Genomic DNA, 14,278 nt, shown 5'->3' on the forward strand with positions numbered 1-14,278 from the left:
CCGCGCCGCGCCTCCTCCCTTCTGTCTCTCCCTCCTGGCTGCCATGGAAACCGGCCCACGAGGTCCAGGCCAGCGTCCCTGAGCCGGACCGGCCTCCCGTCCCCTCCTCCCCCGGGCCGGCCCTCAGCTCTGGATTGGTCCTTCAGGAAACGCCGCGGGGCGTCTCAGTCACCTCGGCAGAGCCGGGGCCGAGGCCGGTGGGCGGGACTTGCCCGGCCGCCGTCTGTCAGGCCGGCCGTCCCCGACAGCTCCGGGAGAGCCAGGCGCGACCGCGGCACCCTCGCACCCGGACACCCACGCGCCGCCCCACAGCCCGCGAGCCGGCCTTGCCGCGAAGGTAAGCGAGGCGCCGCCAGCACCCCGACCCCGCCGGCCTCTTCCTCCGCCAGGCTGCAGATCTGGGCGGCTCTTCCCTGCCACCCGAGGGAGAAAGGCAAACAGAGTTCTGGCGGAGGGTGCGCGGGAAGTGGGGTCAGGGGAAGGTCAGGCGCCCCCTGGCGCGTCCCCCCCCCCCAGCCCGGGCCCAGCAGCGCGTTAGAGGAGCGACGTTAGCGCCAGGGCGAGGGCGCGCCCGCGCGAGTGCCCCTGCCGTGTGCAGCGCCCTGTCTGTGTGCGCGTGCACCCGCGTCCCTGTGTGGCGTGGGCACCCGCGCCTGAGTGCGTACCCTCGCGAGTGCCCCTGCCGTGTGCAGCGCCCTATGTGCGCGTGTGCACCCGCGTCCCTCCCTGTGTGGCGTGGGCACCCGCGCCCGAGTGCGCACCCGCGCGTGAGCCGAGAAGGGCAGCTCAGCACCTCGCCGTGCGCACACTGGGTGCGCGGGACCCAAAGCACGAGTCCAAATCTGCATAGTTTGCAACAAGGGCTGAGGATCTGCGTGACCTCCCCCACGGGCCGGGGCTGGCGGTGGAGGGAACTGACTTCTAACAGCTGGGACCCTGGGAAATGAAACCAGCCGGCACACCCCACACCACAACGCCCCCAAAGAAAGGTACTTCTTTTGAAAGACCGCGCGAAGTAAGGGAGAGCCTCTTTTCCTCTTCTGGGTATCCCTCCAGGAATATCAGAAGCTCGAGGACTCCACGATGTGACCAAGAAAGGATCACAACTGGGTCTTTAAAATGCCATTTCTGATCAGTTTCTGCGTGCCTGACGATCTGGGCACATGGAGAGGTCAAGGCAATAGATAAAGATGCTCTTAGCTCTAATACGGGCAGCAAAGATTCAGCTATCTGCAGTTTTTTCCTTTTCCTTTGCTTTTTTCCTTTCCTCCCTTCCTCCTCTTCTTCCTTCTCCCTCTTCACTCGTCCCTCCTCCTTCGTCTTCTTCCTCCCTCCTCCTCCTCCCCTTCTCTCTCACTTTCTCCCTCTCTCTCCCCCTTCTCTCCCCTTTTTTCGTCCTCCTGAGTATAGTAGACAAGAGGGCTCTCTGTCTACCCACCCTCCCCCACCCCATTCCTCATCCCTTTTCAAAATAAGGGCGAATGAATCACATTCTATGCTCTCACCCGTACAATTCAGACAAGTTTGGAAATTAAACAAATCTCGTTTGCACACGAGGCCACGGGAATCCAAAAGGGAAACAAACAAAACCAGATGAAAAATTTATTTCAAGTTAAGATTTCAAATGAGAATCCAAAATGAGTATTTGCTTATGGTAATATGATTTTTTAATGATTGAAAAATATGTATCACACAAGCTTGTACCATCAGTATTCAATGTGCTTCACAGAAGCACTTCAAAAGATGGTTTCTGTTAGTGTTGCAAAAGCACTTCTAATTTTGGTTGCCATGGTAACTGAAGAAGTTGCCCTGCTATTGAGAGGGTTGCCTGGCTGGAACCAGGAACTGTTCTTGAGAAGACTCCTCATGTCCTCTTGTGTCAACATGGTAATAATTGAGCTTATAAAAAGGTACTTGGGTTTTTTCCATAAAGTACTAAAATCCCAAGGCATGCTGTTTTTTAATTTTATCTTTTTAGAGTTTGCAATTTGTGCCACGGATCTTCCCTCTCAGACAAATGAGAGTAAACATTGCCCTCCAGCAAGTCAAATAGCCCCAAACAGTCATTACCCAGCTCTCTTCCCACAGCTCACTGCACTAACAGAGGACAGAGGAGAGTATTAGATGTTCCAGGAATCCTGGCCCAGGCCCAGATTTCCGTCTCCATTTAGCATTTAAATTTGGAATCCTAATTAGCTTACTAATTAGGAGATGGGGAGATGTGGGTGGGGGTCCTGGAAGAGAATATTGGGGGAAAAGCCGAGTCCAGCTCTCCATGGACTGGTGTTTGGTATGTTATTGAATTTGCCTAGTAAACCCTCATGGGTTTATTTTTGGCTTGACCACTGTTAAGTGGGTAAGCCTGGAAAAACCTTCAGAGAGGCCTCCTTCTGTGTTAGGAAAAAATGTGGATTGGATATTCGGTTTGAGGTGTGTACTTTTTTCTAATAACTAAACTGCTTTTAAAATAAAGGCGAGTTTGTATGAAATCTAACTTCCCCAGTAATAACTACAGATAGTCCATAGAGCCCTTTGTGTTTTCAGTTGAGCCTTAAGTTTTTAGTTAAGAAGGTTTAATTTGGGGCAAGCAATGGTACCATTTAAAATACTTTTATCAGCAAATGTTGGTGTCTTTGAAGAACCACACTTCTTTACATATCTACAATTCCTGAGCTTGGAATCCTATAAATCAATTTTACACATTGATAGCATGTGATTGGAAAATTTGAAAGCCTCCAGACTTATACTTTCTTTTGTTTTCGGTTTTGTCTTTTAGAAAGGGGGGTCTCACTGTGTTGCCCAGGCTGGTCTCCAACTCCTGGGCTCAAGTGATCTTCCCGCCTCAGCCTCCCTAGTAGCTGGGACTACAGGTGCATGCCAGACTTACAGTTTTAAAAAGAGAAAAGCAAATTTTTTTGTCTTAGTAAGTTAATGTTTTTAAACACAGATATAGTTCCATCTTAAGAAACTTAAAAATTGAAATAAATATTAAATCCAACTTCATTCTTTGAACATGATCATTGTATTTATCTAGGGATCAAACAGCATTAATTCATTGGCTGGTTTTCTTTCAGTTATTGAAAAGACAAACTTCATAAAATACATTTTATTCCATATCTTGTCATTTCCTATTGTCATTCTAGAATAAATTCTCCAGCATTTAAGTTATAAATTTCGGGAGAAGAAGAAAACATTAAAATTACTTATGAAGATAATAGTCTACAACTTTAAGCACATCATAGTTCTTAAATTGCTTTCTCTAAAGAACTTCAAAATTAGCTCAGCCATTATTATACAGCATCCTGAGGAATGTTAACCAGTTCTACAGATGGGCAAGTTGCATTCAAAAGACAAATGATTTCAGCTAACCACTTGGAAAATTAAGAGATAAAAATCTAAATAATTCGGCAGGTCTATGAACAGGAGCATTAGCCAAGACTGATAAACTAAAGGTGGGAAGAGAGATGGGGTGCAGATGGTGCAAAGAATTTAAGCTTAGAGAGAAAAATAAAACTTTAATGAGAAAGAGCCTCAAGTGAGGAGAAAAAAATTTAGAAAAAGAGTATAAAAGAGGCTGGGCTTGGTGGCTCACACTGTAATCCTAGCACTTTGGAGGCTGAGGTGGGAGGATCGCTTCAGCTCAGGAGTTTGAGACCAGCCTGAGCAAGAGCGAGACCCTGTCTCTTTACTAAAAATAGAAAAATTAGTCAGGCATTGTGGTACACACCTGTAGTCCCAGCTACTCCAGAGGCTGAGGCAGAGGATCTCTAGAGCTCAGGAGTTAGAGGTTGCTGTGAGCTAGGCTGACGCCACTGCACTCTACTCAGGGCAACAGAGTGAGACTCTGTCTCAAAAAAAAAAAAAAAAAAAAAAAAAAATTAAAAATAAAGGTTAGTTTCTAATTTGACCTTTGCTCAAAAAAAAAAAAAAAAAGGAATGTAGAAGAGAAAGCATCACGTATAAAGAATTGCACAGAAGAAAAATCAAGTTGCAGAACAAGAAACTAAAAAGAACTTTACTCTTCATCTTCCACAGAGAACATTGACGCTTATCCAGAAAGCCCTAGGTACCCTATTTAGCAAAATCGTGTAACTTAGAGAATCCCTGGGAGGTCTGAGCAGACCTTAGTGCATTCTGGCTCCCTGCCACCTGTCCCAGTGGTGTTGGCTAAGGCAGCTTTCCCATCTCCAGGTCTGCCAAATTAGCTGCTCACTAGACCTTTTCTGTCCAATCCTTACGCCAACCAAGAAGTTTTCTGCATCTCTGTTTGTCAGGGTCATTTGCTTGGGATAATATAGAGACACACTTGATTATGTAATTGTATCTTAATTTTTTTTACTTTTAAAAAAGTGTTAAATTATTATCAAAATCATATATTCATCTAATTTTATGAATCAGAGCATATTAAAAAATTATAACTAAAATACAGTCCCGTGCCCCAGGTACAATTACTTTCTTGGCTGTTTGATCTCTTACCTGCCTATGTCCAAATAATTAGCTTATGTTACCAGTTCTTGATTTATCAACTTTAGACAGAATCTATTGATTTATTATAGTGGAGAATACAACTCTGTTACCCCACCCCCACCCATTTCCTCCATTTTTGCAATATAATGTTTGGAAGGAAATCAGCCTGAGCACCATTAGCAAAGCTCTATTCATTCACAAATGCCAGGCATGAGAAAGCTCCTATGAGCATCTACTTTGGAGAGAGTGGGCTAAATGTTTCATAGGACTTTAGCCAGAGCAGCTTTCAGATATAGTTGTTCAAGGATGGCTCTTAGATGAGGGAGGGATTGTTTTTGGAGATTAGCAGTCATTGTTTGGGTAATTTGGATTTTATGGTGGTGGGGAGGAAGAGTTAGGGGGTAAGATCATGTGCTAGGATAGTGAGGAAGAATAGCTGCAGAGGACAAGGACTTGCATGGACTATCATGGAAAATATTCAGTCCTTCTGTGTTTCTCATAGATTATATCATATTTTAAATTAAATCAATATTGAGTTTACATTGCCATAACTGTGTAATTGTTCACTGCAGATCCAAGTTGTGAATTATGATTATATTTTTTGTGCAACTTTTTTGGAGAAAATAATTATTTTTTCATTTGCTTAATTTTTAGGAGCCTAATGCTACTTCTTCCCACATACAGTATTGTAATGGCTCTGTAAAACACCCGTCATTAGTATTTTCTTCAAAATACATGAGGCAATCATTAGTTCCTTCCCTACCTCAGCCTTCCAAAATGGAGTTTTCAGTTCTCCCATCTAAACTGTTATTTTCTAGCCGGTGCACATTGGCATTCTGAGATTTCTGTTCTCTTCCCCTCTGTGTAGACTCCCTGTTCTCTTGTTTTCATCTTTCTTGATTTACTCCCTCATTTTATGGAGCACATGCTCTAGTAGCATCTCAAGAAAGGGCTATGGGAAGTAAATTTTTGAGACCTCGCTTGTCTGAAAATGTTTTTATTTTACTTTCTCACTTAACTGATACTTTGCCTGGGTATAGGATTCTAGGTTGGAAATTAATTCCTGCAAATTTCTGAAGGCGTCGATTCATTGTTTTCTAGCTTCTAGTGTTACTGAAAAGTTCAGTGCCATTCTCATTTTAACTCTTTGCATGAAATTATTTTTTTCTCTCTGGAACTTTGTAGGATTCTTTCTTTTTATGAAATTTCACTAAAGTATGGATTCACTTTGTATGGATTATGTTCATCTACCTAGTGGGCCTTTCCAACCTGGAAACTCATGCCCTTCACTTCTGGGGATTTACGGATAAGCATACTTGGAAAGTTGTTCCATTTTGTTAGTTATTTTTCCTTGTAGCATATTGATTGTTGTTGATTGGATCAACTGAGATCTTTTAAGTTTGAATGACTTGGTTGCTGCCCTTTGGAATCACATATACTTGCCAGACCATTTTGCATCCCCATTCTGTTTTCTCATTAGATTATGTCTTTAAAAAAATTATTTCTACTCTCATTTGTATAGGAATCATACCCTTAGCCTTACTAATAGTTTCAATACTCTTAGTGGAGTTGCTTTATGGTACATGTTAGTTGTAAAACATAACTCAAAGCACAAAGACAGCAAATTTGCTATAGACTAATCAATAATGTAATGACCAAGTCTAAAATGATGATGCACATTTCATGACCTTTCATGCTAACTATTGGTATTCTAAAGAGTAAATATTTCTCTGGAACATTGGTGTGTTCACCCTCTCATTTTACAGTTGAGGAAATAAATCCAGAGATGTTAAGTTTAGGGTCACTCAGCTACTCAGTGAGAACATAATCATCTCTCCTGACTCCTTTTTAAACACTCATTCTTTCTCCCTGCCTTTTCTCCTTCCTTGGCTATCTTGTCTTACATTTCTTTTGTTTTTTTTAGACATCAATTTTTCTTTATTACAAAGAAATATTATGTTTTATTATAAAACATATTATAAAATATGTATATTACAGAGGCTGAAAGTAGTAGTGGTTAAGCCCTAATTCTGGAATTAGCTTGCTGGGTTTAAATTCTGGCTGTATAACTCACCTACTGAGTAGTCTTGGGCAAAGTATTTAACCTCTTTGTGTCTCAACTTTCTTGGGTGTAATAATAGAACCTACCTTCTTAGATGTTGTGAGAATTCAGTTAATTCATACAAAGCTCTTAGAATCCAATAAATGTCATTATTGCTGGTATTATTGTCAAAAATACAGAAATAAATATTAAAATGAAAAAACTAAATAAAAGAAAAGAATAATCTACAATTCTATCTCGAATACCATCTGTAATCCCAGCTAGAGAGGTTAACATGGTTAACATTTCAGGGGGTTGTGTTTTAGTAGTTAAAAATAAAGGAAAAAATTGGGATATTGTACATATAGGTTTATTTGTTGCATTTTCCATTTATCTTTATATTTTGAGCTTTTCTCTATGCTATTGAACATTTAGTATTCTTCTGTATGGTATATTCGTTTTCTGTATCAATCATAACACAGAGCTTAAAAATTAGGTTCTCAATAAGTACTGATTAACTGGAAAGCCAATTCTTTTTTCTGGACCCTTTGGGCTTGGAACAGGTATAAAGAATGTGAGAAGCCCCCCTACAACTAAGACAGGTCCTAATTTTCTCTGTATAATAAAAGCATTCCAGAGATGGCACCTGAAAACTGTGGACTATGACAGAATGAGGGAATACTCATGTGAGCAGGTGATGGAGGAGCATAGGGGAGGTGTAGGCCAGAAGCAGAATGGGGCATGACTCACTGGGACCAGCAAGTCTGGAGGTGTGGGTGTCCCCACCCACACAGCAGAGGCCAAATGGAATGCAGGTCTGATATTTTGGCTTTTCCTTGGAACCTCAGGGACTGGATAAGGCTGGGAAGCCACTGAAGAGCCTGCTGTGTGCAGACATCTCCTAGAATATTGGGCTGCTTCCATCTTTCCAGTCTCCTCCTGGGAGATCTGACCCGATCTGACTCTTCTACAATAGGTGATAGTTACCACCTGCTTCACTCACATAAGACATATGTGGCCAGAAACAGCTGCTTGGTGATGTTTTCAGGATTTTAAACTTAAACCTTAAGCAGCCCCAGTGAAGATGCATGCTTCTTGAAAGCACTGCATGAAACATTGGGACAAATTTCTATTAGTGGGTTTGTGTTCTGTCGTACTGCACATGCTACAGAACTACCATCTCCCCAGGAACCAGAGCCGCTCCTCAGAGGAGTGTGGCCTAGGAAGCGGGCTTTGGACTGAGAGATTCAGAAGGTGAAGAGAAGTACTTCTGTCTGGCCTGAACTCAGACTTCCTTAGGAGCCAGCCTCTCTGTGCAGCAGACCACAGCCGTGTGAGAACTGCTCTGTGTGGTTTGGTGACTGCTGTCTGCCAAGTAAAAATTTACCAGAGCTCCAAAACAATTGAATTGGTTAACATATGTAGAAAACAGGATGCAAAAATTTTAAAGGTTGCAATATAAGAGTTGATTCTTGGCTTCACCTGTTTGTCTCAGTACTAGATTATTCAGTGAGAGTTGCAAATCAGTTGCTTAAGCCTTTTTGTTCAATGCTAGATTATTTGGTGAAAGTTGCCTATCAGAACAGAGACTAAGATTCAAATACAGAAGATTAGTTCCATTCTTGGCTAATAAAATACATTCCACGCGCCTGTAGTCCCAGGTACTAGGGAGATTGAGGCAAGGGGGAATCACTTAAGCCCAGGTGTTTGAGGTTGCAGTGAGCTATGATGACACCATTGCACTCTAGCCAGGGGGAAAAGAGCGAGACCCTGTTTCAAAAAAAAAAAAAGAAAGAAAGAATGAAAAACAAATGATTTTTAAAAAGCCTTTAAAACTTTTCTGAACTTCTTATTTAGTCAAATACCCCTTCAGATAATAATTAACAGCACCAGCTCTTGAGCTCCTGTAGAACATAGAGGTACAGAATTTTCTACCCTGTATATTGCCCCAAACTCAATGGTTCCTAACCCCTGGCCTCCCCCCACTTTACTTTCTATTTCCCTGACCTACATTTCTGCATTTTTCAGAACTTGTTTAATCACATTTGCAAATTCCTTCAGGCCTCTTCTCCTTCCAAGTGTTCTCTTTTGGGCCCTACACTTTCTGTACCTATCTCTAGCTTAGCCTTTGTCCATTATATTTAAATTATCTGTTTATGTATCTACCTGGCCCCACTAGCTGTACATTTAGTCATCTCTACGTTGTTCATAGGGAGTACTTGTACAATTAAGCATGAAGTAGGCAGGAGCTTGAAAAAACTGTTTGCTGAACTGAATGTTTCATCTTGACACTGGAGGAGTATTGCATTGTAGAGTGAGAGGGTAGCAACCTCACATCGCTTAGGGTAGGAGTGAGGGCAAGGAAGTAGGGGAGAAACTGATTTATGTTTTATCCTCCTACTTTCTTGCAGCATCTATTGAGTGAGGATTGCTGGTGATAAGCACGGCTCCTGCTCACGAGATCACGTGAAGCTGCGTCATCTGATCTGTGCAAAGCAAAGACTCTGAGGTCAGATAGGCCTGAGCTTGAAATTAAATATTTATCACCTGTATGAGTTTGGACAAGTTACCAAGTCATTCTGAAATTTATTTCTTCATCTGAAAAATGAGGACAATAGCAGGTACCTTTTAGGGCTATTGTAAAGATTGAAGAAAATATGTATACGCTAATTGGAATAAAATAATAATGGCTATTTTTCTAAGTTAAGAATGCTTCTGGCTGCAAGTAACAAAAGAAATTTCCTATTTAGCTAAAAGTTTATTTTTCTTGCAGAAGAGGTCTAGATAGGCAATTGATAGCTTTGTTTTACCTGCCATCAGAGCCCTTATTTATTCCTGTCTTTCTGTTCTGCTATCCTTCCTTTTGCCCTCATATTTACCACTTCATGGTCTTTAGGTGGTTGCTACAGCTCCAGACAAGTTCCACATGGGAAGAAAGAAAATTAAAGGAGCTATGCTAGCTACAGCCATCCCCTTTTAACAGGAAAGCACAAATGACTGTAAACTCTTCACTAGTGTCTCACTGGCCAAAACTGTTTCTCATGTCCGTCCTTATCTGGGAAGGAGAAAGAGAAATTCAGCTTGGCAGCCTCTACAGAAGAAGGCAAGACAAGAATAAGAGAGATAGTAAAGGTGTTGAGTGAGCCAGTGTACAGTAATGTCTACTGCCCTATCACTTATCAATAGGGTGCCATATGTTCTTCAACCCCAGTTTGTCAGGATAGCCCTGGTTTGCCCCTGTTTTCCCAGTGTGACTATTAATAGCACCCTATTCTACTCTCACAAATGCCTTGGTTTGAATGATAGATTCTATGTGTACCCCACTTATTGAGCACTTGCTATTTATCATAGGTTCTCACTAAGTAGTAGTTATTAATAAGACAGAACACAACCAGCAGATAAGCAACAAGCCAAATTTACAAGTGGTGAATGCCTATGTGGTACAGGCAGGAGGTGTGCTGAGTTTACAAAGAAGAGAAGTGAGTGTGGATTGACAAATGAATTGGAGTGAGCGGGTCTGGACAGAGAGGGAGTGTGTGGGGAGATGTAACACCAAAGCCTGAGAAGTAACTGGGTCAGCACAATTTCAAAAATGAAAAAGTACACAGTTTATATGCCAGGGACTTTTCTTTGAGAAGACTAACAACAAATAAGCTTTAAGGCCCCCATTGTTTGAGTGATGAACACTTTGTAATATGAGGTATAATATGCTAAGATGTGATTTGTGTCTGATGACTGATGACACAAAATAAAACAGACAAATATACTATTTTTTGTCATCACAAAACTTATCACAAAAATTTCACACATGAGAAGAAAAGTGTTTTTCTAATTATTCTCTTGATGAGCATATAATAGAGTGTGACCTTGAGCTCTCTGGTAATGAATCCTCATTGATCAAGAGGAAATATTTACATCTTCCAAATTTTCTTTTGAGTTCATCTCAAACTCACTGGGATTACAGGCATGAGCCACCGCACCCCACCCCTATAGCTTTTATTTTTGAAATGAAAGATTTAGAATCTAGATAATTTGCATGTTCAGTCTGAACCAGTTTTTGTTTAGATTTTCCCCTTTGAAATAATTTTATTAAATCGCTGAAAATATAAGCATTCCAATGCCATACTGCCACTTTAAGGAGCATCCACATCATGGATGTTGATACTTAAATTGCCTATTGAGATGGTAATGCTGGACTGGAGTCTTCAAGGTGCCAAGGGATCTATTCCTGTCCCACTCTAGGATCCTATCCCTGACCACTTTTAATGTGGTTTGGAATTCGGAGGGAATGTTTTCTTCCCTGTAAGTTTTCATCTCCTCTGATCACTTATCTTCCTCATTCCTAAAATCTCATTTATTTTTATAAAGTCTTCCTCGGTAGATTTTGATTTCCTCAAATTTTCACTTACCAGAAGATAGAATCATCTGCTGAGCACTTCCTGCTTCAGCTAACTGATAGAAATGTTGGATAAGATTGCTCCCAGTTTCAAGCACAGGACAACCCATTGCCTTTTGGAAAGTTGCTTAAAACTCTAGCCTTCTGTGGCTGTTCTGAATGACTCATATGTGACAATTTTGCTCATACTTCTTGTAGAAAATATGAAAATATTTGCAATCCCGAAGTTTAGAGATGAGAGCAAGTGTGTACCAATCTACAGCTTGAAGTTGAAGCAGGTCTATTTGTGTGTATGTGTTATAGAACACAAGACTAAATATACCATTTTAAGCATATACACACACAAAAACAAATAAACAGTTGAGATTTCTATTGACATTCACAAAGTTTATTTGGGGGAGAGTTTATGTCTTTATGCTATTGAGTATTCCCTTATTAAACATGCCATGTTTTTCCCTCCATTAGATCTTGTTTATGTTCTTCAATAAGCTTTCATAATTATCTCTATGTCTCTCTTAGCTCCTTTGTTAGATTTATTCTTAGATACCTTATGAATTTTATTGCTACTTATGTGAATGGGACATGTTTTATTACTACATTCCCTTATTTACCAGATTATTATTGGTGAAGACAAATGTTACAGAATTTGCACATTAATCTTGTCTGCGGCAGCACTTATTGAACTTATTTTATGAATCTCCAGGGTTTCCAATATTCAAAATCTTTGAGGATAAGAACAATATTATTTCTTCCGTTTCAACATCTAGTTCTTGTCTTCTTTCATTGGCTGGGAGCTCCAATAAATATTGAATAGAAGCAGTGGTAGCAGTTGTTCTTGTTTTCTTCCTGACTTTACAGAAAATGCATTTAATGTTTCACCACTTAAAAAGATGTTTGCTGTAGGTTTCTCGCAGACAGCCTTAACTACGGTGAGCAAGTTTCTTTCTATACCTAGTGTGCTAATATTTTTATTAATAAAGAGTGTACAGTTTTTTCCAGTGTTTTTTTCTGCATCTGCTGAGATGACCTTTTGTTTTTTCCTTTAAATAATTCATGTTGAGGCCAGGCGTGGTGGTACATCAAAGCCTGTAATCCTAACACTCTGGGAGGCCGAGGTAGGAGGATCTCTTGAGGTCGGGAGTTCGAGACCAGCCTCAGCAAGAGGGAGACTGTCTCTACTAAAAATAGAAAGAAATTAGCTGGGAAACTAAAAATAGAAAAAATTAGCTGGGTGTGGCGGTGTGTGCCTGTAGTCCCAGCTACTTGGGAGGCTGAGGCAGGAGGATTGCTTGAGCCTAGGAGTTTGAGGTTGCTGTGAGCTAGGCTGATGCCATGGCACTCTAGCCAGGGCACCAGAGTGAGACTCTGTCTCAAAAAAAAATAAAATAAAATCATGTGTTGAATTAAATTCATACACCTTCTATTATTAAGCCATGCTTACATTCTTAGGAGAAATTCTGTTTGGTTATACTTTTATAAATAGACTGCTAGATTTGATTTAGTAGTATTTTATTTTACACTTTTGGTATCTATATTGGTGAGTGAAACCAGCTTTTATTTTTATTTTCCTGTACAGTTTGTTAAAGTTTCAAGAAGTATTTTATTCCAAGATGGCCTGAGTTGTAGTTCTAGCTTAAGGTAAAGCTTGTTTCTTCAAAGATGTGTACATATATACTAAGCATTGTTATGTATTTTATTTATTTGTAACTTCTATTGAGACATTTGGACTCATTTAGCAATAATGATATTAAATCAGGAATCATTTTGGACTTTAGCTGGACTTTAGGTTGCCATACAGTCGCATAAGGTTACATAGAGTTTCATCAAGTCAGTTTGGATACTTGCAATGCGGCTAACAAGTCCATTATAAAGTTGGAAATAAAAGGTAATTTGTGTATTTACTATCACCGATGGTCCCAATGGTTTATTAGAAACAAAGACTGGCAGGCACAGTGGTTCACACCTGTAGTCCTAAAACTTTGGAAGGCTGAGGCAGGAGGATGGCTTGAACCCAATAGTTCTAGAGCAGCCCGAGGAATGTGGCAAGACTCTGTCTCTACAAAATACAGGAAAATTAGCAGGGCATCTTCGCGTGCAGGTGTAGTCCCAGCTACTCAGGAGGCTGAGGCAGGAGGATCACTTGAGGCCAGGAGTTTGAGGTTGCTGTGAACTATGTTGATGCCAATGCACTGTAGCCCAGGCAACAGAGGCGAGACCCTGTCTCAAAACAAACAAACAAGCCCTTTAAATCGGTCCTCAACCTTTCTGGCACCAGGGGCCGGTTTCATGGAAGACAATTTTTCCCTGGTTGGGGGTGGGGGGAGGCGGAACTCGGGTGGTGATGCGAGCGTGATGGGGAGCAGAGCAGCTGTAAATATAAATACAGATGAAGTTTTGCTTGCGCCAAAGCTGCTCACCTCCTGCCGTGCGCCCCGCCCCACTTCCTAAGTTTCATGAAAGACAATTTTTCCACCGGGGGTGAGGGTGGCCGGTAGGGTAGGCTGAGCTGAGGCAGTGTTGCACAGGCGCAAGGGAGGTGAGTGGCGGTTGGGGACCACAGCTTTAAAGAATCTTTCTGATTCTCCTGCCTGCCCTTGCTACTCTTGCCGATTCATGCCATGCCCAAGCTGAAGCCAAACTTCACGGCAGAGGCCTATGTCGTAGAGCATTACATTCCACTGCAAACCAGGTGGAGGCAGCAGCTGGAATCAGACGGACTGAGGCCGCTCGCCAGCCTTGGCTCGTTGGCTCTCTGAATTCGGACAAATGCCTCAACCTCTCTAAATTTTAGCACATCATCACACAGTGGGAATTTTAATATCTGTCTTACAGAGCTTGTTATAACGATTAAATCAACAGCATAAGAGTATTTAGCACAATGTCTGGTGTATAGGAAGTGCTTAATAAAAGTAGCTTTTAGTATACTTTTCCTGTTGTGTTGAATAAAATGCTAGCGATATTACTCTAACACCAACTAAAAGAATAGCTACTCCAAATGCCCTTCAAAAGTTGCTATTAATTTGTGGTTTATGTTATAGCACCTTTCATATATTATGTTTTGTTTTTGTTTGTTTGTTTTTAGTAATATTTATTTGGTGCCTGCCATATCCTAAGTTGCACTAGATGTTGGGGAATATTGAAGATATGCAGATCAATACGCAGCAGAAGATCAGTCTTAGAGAGGCTAAACATAATTAGGATATGAGCTTCTATTCTATCCATTCCTATCATTGAAGAGTGAGCAGAGTTCAGTGGGAATACTGAGGCTGGAGCAGTTAACTCTGTGTGAGTAGAGAGGAGAAAATACAAAGAAGGTGATACTCCAGGATGGTCTTGAAGGCTGAATAACAAAAAGCAAGTGTGGTCCAGTCAGG

The 14,278-nt window shown here is 41.3% G+C and overlaps 1 protein-coding gene across 1 annotated transcript in view; it reads left to right on the plus strand.

Annotated features, from left to right (window-relative positions):
• Positions 1–231: 231 nt before the first annotated feature.
• Positions 232–14,278, plus strand: part of NIM1K (NIM1 serine/threonine protein kinase) — a 59,232-nt gene continuing 45,185 nt past the window's right edge. The window contains exon 1 of the mRNA XM_045565915.1: positions 232–337. The gene's annotated coding sequence lies outside the window, so the exon portion shown is untranslated. The remainder of the gene's footprint in view (positions 338–14,278) is intronic.

This window comes from Lemur catta, chromosome 12 (genome assembly GCF_020740605.2).
Source record: "Lemur catta isolate mLemCat1 chromosome 12, mLemCat1.pri, whole genome shotgun sequence".
Classification (NCBI taxonomy): domain Eukaryota; kingdom Metazoa; phylum Chordata; class Mammalia; order Primates; family Lemuridae; genus Lemur; species Lemur catta.